Here is a 9,397-nt window from a genome sequence, read left to right on the forward strand (position 1 = left end):
ACATATATATATATATATATATATATATATATAAAATGAACAAATTAACAGATTAATTTTGATTGCATGGACAAAATAATATGCACACTGTTTTGACTGTCAAAAACCTGATGTTCCCACAGACAGTAACTGTGAAGGAGGTTGATGTTCATCCTCAGAACCCGCCAAAGTTTGATAAAATTGAGGACATGGCGATGTTCACCTTCCTGCACGAGCCCGCTGTGCTGTTTAACCTCAAAGAGCGTTACGCAGCCTGGATGATCTACGTGAGTCTTAAAACACTCACAGTTTCACTTTATCACGTATGAGCAGATCTGAAGCTGCTGTGAATCTCTTATAGACCTACTCTGGGCTCTTCTGTGTCACTGTGAACCCCTACAAGTGGCTGCCAGTGTACAACCAGGTAGTCGTCCTTGCCTACAGAGGAAAGAAGAAGACTGAAGCTCCTCCTCACATCTTCTCCATCTCTGACAACGCCTACCAGTACATGCTGTCAGGTGCGTCAACGTAACATTTCTCTATATATTTTATATACAACCTGCCTTTAAAAAAAACAGCACAGGCTATAAGTCAAAATAATTTAATATTCATTTACTATGCACATTACATTCATATTTAGAATTTGATTTTTTTTTACAGACAGAGAAAACCAGTTCATTCTTATCACGTAAGATTTTCAGAGTTTTAGTTAGATCTTGGGGTTTGACTTTATTTGTTAATTTTTATAAATTAGTTCTTCATAAATTTCTAACTCTGGTTTGTGTTGACAGTGGAGAATCTGGTGCTGGAAAGACTGTGAACACCAAGAGAGTCATTCAGTACTTCGCCAGCATTGCTGCTGGTAGTGGCAAGAAGGATTCGAGTGATAAGAAGGTTAGAAACAGATCCATGTAACAAAGATTTAAGCTCAGAGACATATGCATTGATAAGGGGTATAAAGTGACAAATTACATGAATTAGCTAGGTTATACTTTAAGGGTACAATTTTACTTTTACTTGAGTAAAGGCAAAATATATGTATTATATATTACTTTTTAAAGTTAAATCATTAAATGCTGTCCTTCTGCTAGAAAAATAGTCCCTGACAGGCAACAGAATGTTCCTGTAACATGCCTGATCTGATGGAGCTCAAATCAAAAGAGATACGGGAACTGTTCTCATGCATTGTGTTATTTATTTATTTTTTAAAACAATTATGATATTTCCTCATGCACATACATCTGCTTATCTCTCAGCAGAGTACGCTTATAGTTTAAATCAGACTGGTTCGTGGCATAGCGCGAGTTTGCCTATAAGAAGCGTCAATAAACAGTGTTACTCGATGAACATACAGTACCGTACCTGAAACAGAAAACTTTTAAATAATATTCCCTCTGCACTTTAGAAACTGTGGGATTCCACACACACACACACACACACACACACACACACACCTTTTCTCCCGCATTAGAAGAGTTTATTTGACAGGGGAAGGCTGTGGTCTCAAAATGAAAGAAGACGCAAACATAAAGCCAGCAGGGGTCACTCATACTTTATTACAAAAAAAAAGAAGTTAATTTTGCTAAAATACTGAGGTAATGAGGTCAAAGGTGTATGTTTGTGGAGTAATTTACATTAACATAATTAAAAAAAAACTTTATTCTAACAATCAGCTAAACCACAAAATTCTCTGCTCTATTTTTTTACTGTCTATATCTGTCTGTTTTTCTAAGGTACTCTGGAGGATCAAATCATCCAGTGTAATCCTGCTCTAGAGGCTTTCGGGAATGCCAAGACCATCAGAAATGACAACTCGTCTCGTTTTGTGAGTTGTATACCTCCTGTTTTAAAACATACGGAATGTTTTTTTTTCTTTTACCCCAATGCAATTACATTGATGACTGTTGTTTTAAACAGGGCAAGTTCATCCGCATTCACTTTGCTGCCAGTGAATGAGCTGATGGTAAAAGCTATACTTCTGCATTTATACAAACAGATCTGTTAGAGAAAGCCCGTGTCCCTTTCCAAATCCCTTTCCAGCTCAAGGCTGAGAGAGACTACCACATCTTCTATCAGATCCTGTCTCAGAAGAAACCAGAACTGCTGGGTAAGCGAAATCACAAGTGATGATACAAAGTTGTTTTTGTATTAGTATTAAAACATATTTCTGTCCTCTCAGAGATGCTGCTGATCACAGCAAACCCTTACGATTATGTCTACATTTCTCAAGGAGAGACACAAGTGGCCTCTATTAATGATGCTGACGAGCTGATGGCTACAGATGTGCGTTATCCAAAACATGCGTAAATCTGTTGATACTTGACTTCTCAAGTTTTAGAACTAAAGTCCATATAACATGCAATGTAATGCAATGAATTATTAGACACGCTGTACATTTGCTGTAGGAAGCGTTTGATGTGTTGGGCTTCACCCAAGAGGAGAAGAACAGCATCTACAAGCTGATTGGTGCCATCATGCACTACGGCAACATGAAGTTCAAGCAGAAGCGACGAGAGGAACAGGCAGAGGCTGATGGGACTGAGGGTTGGTATCAGGAAAAAATGCTGACATGACACATAAGGGGTAATTCACAGTAGGTGAATTAAACATTTAAATTCATAACTTGGAGGCAAAGAACCACCCAAAATGAGGCACACCTAGCCATTGATTACCATGCTTAACCTGCCATGCTCACTTGCCAGTATTGAAAGTTGAAGCTGTCATTTGGTTTTGACTGGAAGGATAAAAAAGGTAAATTTTCCTTAGTTGCTTTTCTTTTAGGAATCAAAATAGAATTCAGCTTGTTCTAAATCAGACACAGTGACAAAACAAACAAACAAACAAAAAAAACAATAGTGACATTACCAACTCCTTACTGAGAAATGTAATGTAGCTTTTCAATAGCAATTTTATTGATACAATTTCTTTGGGCAGGATTGACAACAAGTTTCTGTGATTTTGATTAGGCAAGAAATTTGTTACCATTAACCATTCTATTCTAATTCTATTTTTGGCAACAGATGCTGATAAATCAGCTTATCTGATGGGCCTGAACTCTGCTGATCTCATCAAGGCTCTGTGCCACCCAAGAGTCAAAGTGGGGAATGAGTGGGTCACAAAGGGACAGAATGTCCAGCAGGTGAAGACTACTCCTCGATTAACAACCCTTCATCATTAACATACTGTTAACAACCATAACACATTTTCCTGCTGAAGGAGCAGGACACCAGTGCTCATCTGGAGCGCATGAAGAAGAACATGGAGCAGACCATCAAGGACCTGCAGCACCGTCTGGATGAAGCTGAGCAGATCGCCATGAAGGGAGGCAAGAAGCAGGTCCAGAAAAAGCCAGGGTAAGCTGCTGATGTTTTCGGAAAGTGTATTTTAGCTAAATTTGATTAGCTAAATATCTTACACAACTCTTAGGTGAGAGAGCTGGAAAATGAGGTGGAGCTGGAACAGAGAAAGGCGAGCGAGTCTGTGAAATGAGTTCGTAAATATGAGAGACACATTAAGGAGCTCACCTACCAGGTCACTTTCTTTGACATACAAATAAATGTCTCAAATTTATACCATTCATCATTTAAAAAAATAGGGACACAATGAAATCATGTTGTACTCTGTTTGCAGACTGAGGAGGATCGTAAGAATCTGAGTCGCCTGCAGGACCTGGTGGACAAACTGCAGCTGACAGAGCTGCCGAGGAAGCTGTGTTTAAGATGATTGTTTTATTTTTATTCATTTTTTTTTTTTTTACTGGAAATATTTTCAAGTATTAACATTTAGAACACCGTAATATAAATTTCAAAATGTAATTTTGTTAAATTTACAAAATATGACTTGTCTGGTTTTGGGAATTAAAAAAATCGCCAATCCCTTACTGAACATGAATTATTGTTGTTTAGGAGGAGCAGGCCAATTCTAACCTGCCCAAGTTCCGTAAGCTTCAGCATGAGCTGGATGAAGCAGAAGAGAGGGCTGATATTGCTGAATCTCAGGTCAACAAGCTGAGAGCCAAGAGCCGTCATTCAGGATCCAAGGTAACTGACCTCATTCAATATACAGTCATCATCAGTGAGCTCAAAATTTGGATTACTTTGATTCTGAAATTATTGTGATTAATTGGAAAAACAGTTTGCCTGATGAAATAGTTTAAATCAATTTGATGAGATTTATTACTCAAAACCAACACTGGCTCTTTAACGCATACCCAGTGTATGAAGTGGTGCACATGTGCATTTTATTTAAATTATTTTGTAAAGATAACTCTTTAACTCTCCAAAGTTATGGAGAAACAACTGCATAAACAAAATGAGCTTTTTAGAGCTGATGCATAACTGATGGTAAAAAATGTATAGCCTGAATGCACTGTAAGTCGCTTTGGATAAAAGCGTCAGCTAAATGCATAAATTATTATTATTAAAATTATTAAATTAAATTATAACTAAACAGTAGAGATGCACCGATTGACCGGCCAGGTACTGGAATTAGCTGATGTTCCGCATGTTTCGGTTTTGATGTCACAGCTACGCTCACATCCACATATAAACATGTCGTCGGCGTGGAAGTTCTTCACTGTGAGTTAATAAGACACAAATTTCGCAATTTGTAATACGTGCAGGGTCAAAGTAAACCGTGGGGAAACCACAGGGCTCGATTAACTTGTCTGGGACAAGTAGATTCTTTAAAAGGCTAGTGAGAGATAATTTTACTTGCCCAACCGGACAAGAAGCCTGATTAAAATGTCAATAACACACGTAGCTAGGGAAGCACTGAAACTTGGCCACCAAAAACAGCACTCACAGAAAGTTATAGATTCATGCATTAAAAAAAAAAGATATTTATAATATATGATAAGCAACATTACACGACCAAATGTTTCCCCCGAATATCAGCATGATTGCAATATGACACTGATTTTATACAATAGTAGTTCAATAAACAACACATTTAAATTAAGTGACTTACATTTTAGACACAATATTGACTTCGCAAATGAAAATAGTTCCAATCAAAGCCACAGCAGAACTGTTGTGTCTCCCGACAACACACAGCTGTGTTTCGTTACTGAATGAATCCACATGTTTGAACAAATCGAGTAAGTCAATGACTCAGTAACCCATTCATAAAGACAGTCACTTGCCTCATTACTGAATGAATCAGCCATTTGAATGAATCAGTGAATGAATTAATAAATGACTCACTCATTAAAACAGCCACTGCCACCTCCTACTGGTGATTTGGTTTCATATTTAAAAGTATCATTGCATTTTCCCCATCATTTCTTATATGTATGTTCAAAAAATTATTTAAAACATTAGTCTTATAAAATTATTTATGCATTTGCAATTTTGCGGTTTATGGCACCTCAGCTTCATCAAACAGTCTGTATAAACACATCTAATGCCACTTCAGATGCAGCTTCTGTGTGTCCTGCAGTGGAAAGATGCTGTTTGTTGATAGTGATTTCATTTGAATGGTAACAACTCTACAGTTTCTTATTACTCTAACTGAATTAATTGAAACAATGTAAGAATTTGATGTGAAAGATGACGCATTAAATAAAGTTAGGTGAAAAAATTTCCATTTATAAACATAGTGGGAAAGGATTTCGTTATATACAGCAACTCATTTTCAGTTAATTGTTATTTCTACCTCTTTCCAGTCACAGAGCACTTTATTTTGAGAGTTGTTTAAGCGAGGGAACATCTGTAACTTAGTCCAGATTGGGGGAATTGTGATGTTTAATAATTTTTTTTATTATGTAAATTTATTATTTGCATTGAAAAAAGTTGTTTGTATTATGCTGTCAATTATAGTTCTTAGAAAGAAAATCAGAATCTGCAAAAATCGGTATCACCAGGTCACACCTGCAATCGGTGCATCTCTAGTAAACAAAGTCTGAGTAATACATAACTTTTTTTTTTCAGCTGAAAAAAGAAAAGAAAGTACCTTCTACCCATTATCCTTTTCATGTCTCTTCCTCACAGAAAGGGCATGATGAAGAGTGAAGCTCTCACATGGATCTTTCTGAAAGGCTTGCTCAGTGTGCCAGTGATTTCATTATCTGTAGTTCTGTAGAATAAAATGAATGTGCAAGTAAATCCCTGCTTCTCTGCTATTGATGTTGTTTTAACATGATGCCATTGCATTCACCTTCAATACACTGGGTGAAATTACACTACTTTAGAAAAGCCATTTATTCAAGATTTAAGACTTTTAGAGTAATTACTATCTATTGAAGAAAATGCTTGAAAATCAAGGACATAAAATAAAAAACCAAGCATATTAAATAGCTTAAACAAAAGTAGAAGCTTTATCTTACAGTAGAAAACGTGCTTTTTACTATTTTACTTTTACTTAACATTTTTCTTCTGAATCAGTTTTTTTTATTTAACTTTTTAAAACATTAAATGTGATTATATAAAGTATGACAAAAGGCACAAGAGGATGCTCTTCCATTTAGTTATATTGTTAATATGGTTCTGTTCTATCTACATTTACTGATTAAATGATTGAATTGAAAGCACTGAATGAAAGATAGATTGAAGATTAAAAAATATAAAAGGGAAAGCTTACCTTTCAATTGGAAGAACACAATCTACCTCATTTGGAATGTCTCGGGTTAGATTCCTTGCTCACAGTATGTGGGTCAAAGACATTAAGACGTCCGCATCAAAATAAATTTACAAAAGTGATTTTATGTCCATAGAAAGCACATTAAATGTAAGTAAAGTGTCTACTTTTAATGTTTCAAATAAGTTTTTGGAGAATAAAATGTCAAAATTTGGTTGAAATAATGTTACATTGTCATTCAGTGTAACACAATATTTATGTAAAAATTCAAACATGCTTATTCTGGCGTGTACATATTAAAATATATAAAAGAATAAGGGAGCATATTAAATTTGATTGTGTTTTAAATGAGTAAAAAAATCTTACTGACAAATGGGCAAAACCTAGGATAGTGGCACATTTTAAAAATGTAAAATTACAACTAATTAGTATTTGGGGTGAAAGTAATTAAGTGTTTTAATATGTCATAAATTGATTTTTGTTGTAAATATGCCCGACAAGACATTTTAGTGGGTCTCTTCTGTAAATCAGGGAAAAATGTATGACATTTATGTTTTGCTCAGAAAAACAAAATTGCAATTAAATTAAATTTTTTTTTTTTTTAACATTTTTTGGGGGGAAAACAACAATTTAAAGCAGTATTACACTTATTGTTTTTATGCTTAAACCCTTTTTCGTCTTTGACCCATGTATATGTGTGTGGTAACACATTTGTATGCTTTTTTTTTTTTTAAGAAGCTCTGATAGACAGTAATGTCATGTACTGATGACACTGCAAAATCTAACATTTCTAACCTTAAACAGAACAGCTCCGAGGTTCCTTGAGTCCTTGTATCTGAAAAAGGCAAAGCCTTGTGACACACTTGTAATTACCAAATTAATCTTTACTTACTAAGGTCATTTAGGGCAAAACAACTGTGTGTGTGTGTGTGTGCTGGGAAATGTAGATGTAATTCAAGGTGATGAGCAGGTCAATGATAGGCAGATGATTGAAGGTGAAGTCAACCCTGAACAGCTCAGAATGGAGAAGTGAAGGGGAGGAAACCAACTATGCTGTCTCTTTAAATGATACCATATTGGATTTATGTTATTTTAAGGATTCAACAGCTGAATCTTTTACTGACAGTTTTTACAGGTGATGGTGGAAACGCGGTGAAGCAAACAGGCTGGTCCTCTTTACATAACTGTGGCTTTAAATCTTTAACTTTGCCTTCTTGGATTTGAGGACAAATGGTTTGTGAATATGTGGACAATTTGAATTGCCATAATTTCTAATTAGTAATATTTCCTAGAAGTAGCAAAAAAAGAGAGAAAAAAACTGGCATTTAATCTGTATAAAAGAAAGCTAATAATAAAATCCACCTTGTGACCAGCAGCACATTGTTCTCCCTCTGTTGGACATGTAACTTCAGTAGGCAATGCAACCAACAAGTGTGCCAACATCTATAACTAGATGCTCTTATTTATGTGCATGGAGCCCTTTACAAAGACAGCACCTGCTTCACCCCAGATCTCAACATGTGGGCCGAGTTGTCCTCATTCGGCCAGAAGCACTCAGAAAGAATTTCACACGGTTATCTTTACACTCAAGGGCAAACGGAAAGAAAAATAAGTGTCACAGAAGCCGAGGTAAAGGTATATCTTGTTGTTTGATTGGCGCCAACAGGTTCAGTTAATCGTCCAAAGGTAAAATCCAATTTCTCCTGGGTGTTTATGCTTTGAATTCCAAAACACAACACATTTTATTTAATATCCCAAAAATAGTACTGTTTTTTTAGTCTGCATTTCATAAGCATAATTACACTCAAGTGTGTCCATTTGTAAATCCTTAAAGAATCTCACAAGGAGATCTTAGGAAGTGCCTTCAGTGGGTTTCATAATTAACACCCTTCAGACTATTAGACACTATGGAAGCAGGTGTGAGGTGGCGAGTTATTAACACTCATCGCACACTTCTTGTTCCTCCTTGTTAGTCTGAGCATCATGACCCGACTTGTCAGCTTGCAGGTCTTAAGGTTACAATAGTGCACGGCTGTCAGTCTGCTGCTGCTCTGCAAGATGCTGCTTATCTGTATCAAGTGTTCAGTTGTATAAGATAATTTTACAGGGCCCAAACCTGATTACATTTTTGTACCCGAAATGAAATGAATTGAGTATATATAAGAGCAGTGACTGCCTTTAGCTATGAACAGAATCCCTACAGAGAGGTCACTTGCTCTCAGTCAATGGATGTAGTCGGGTAGATCATGCAAGCTGTGCCTCACAATCAAGGAGAAGCACTCAACAGGAATGTCACAGGGATATCTGTATGCTCAAGTGTACAGAGAAGAAGACAAATGCTCCATCACTGGTACAGCACAAACTGAAATATTCACACCTTGACCTTGACCAGGCCTGTCCAATAACTGTTAAACAGGTGAGGCCTCTAGTGGAAACCAAAGGAACAGGCAGGCTCTATAGAATTCATACAAGTGGCTTATCTAATCTCTCTAAAGAAGACAAAATAAAATAAAATATGCCATTTGGAGACAGATACCTATTGGATTTCCCTATAAATATTTTAGATACATTTTGAGTATTTTTTGAGTAATTTTCTTAATCTTAATAAATTCTTTAATGTGTTTCTGGTTAACAGACATTCAGTGGGTGAGTAAAATTATTTCTGGTTTATATGATAATATGTATGAATGTTTCTTACAACCATTTTTGAAACTCAACCATTATTAACCTGACATGAGTGACATATAATACCACATTAAATCCCCCCAAGCCGGACACTTTGCATGATGCCAACAACCATATTTAGAGGAACAATTGCATTATAAAAGGAGGCATGACATGT

At 36.1% G+C, this 9,397-nt stretch overlaps 1 pseudogene; it reads left to right on the forward strand.

Moving 5' to 3' along the window:
- Nucleotides 1-72: 72 nt before the first annotated feature.
- Nucleotides 73-6,144, forward strand: LOC107686863 (myosin-6-like; annotated as a pseudogene).
- The last annotated feature ends 3,253 nt before the right edge of the window (nucleotides 6,145-9,397 follow it).

The sequence above is a fragment of the Sinocyclocheilus anshuiensis genome, unplaced genomic scaffold (genome assembly GCF_001515605.1).
Source record: "Sinocyclocheilus anshuiensis isolate Anshui unplaced genomic scaffold, SAMN03320099.WGS_v1.1 scaffold601, whole genome shotgun sequence".
Taxonomy (NCBI): Eukaryota; Metazoa; Chordata; class Actinopteri; order Cypriniformes; family Cyprinidae; genus Sinocyclocheilus; species Sinocyclocheilus anshuiensis.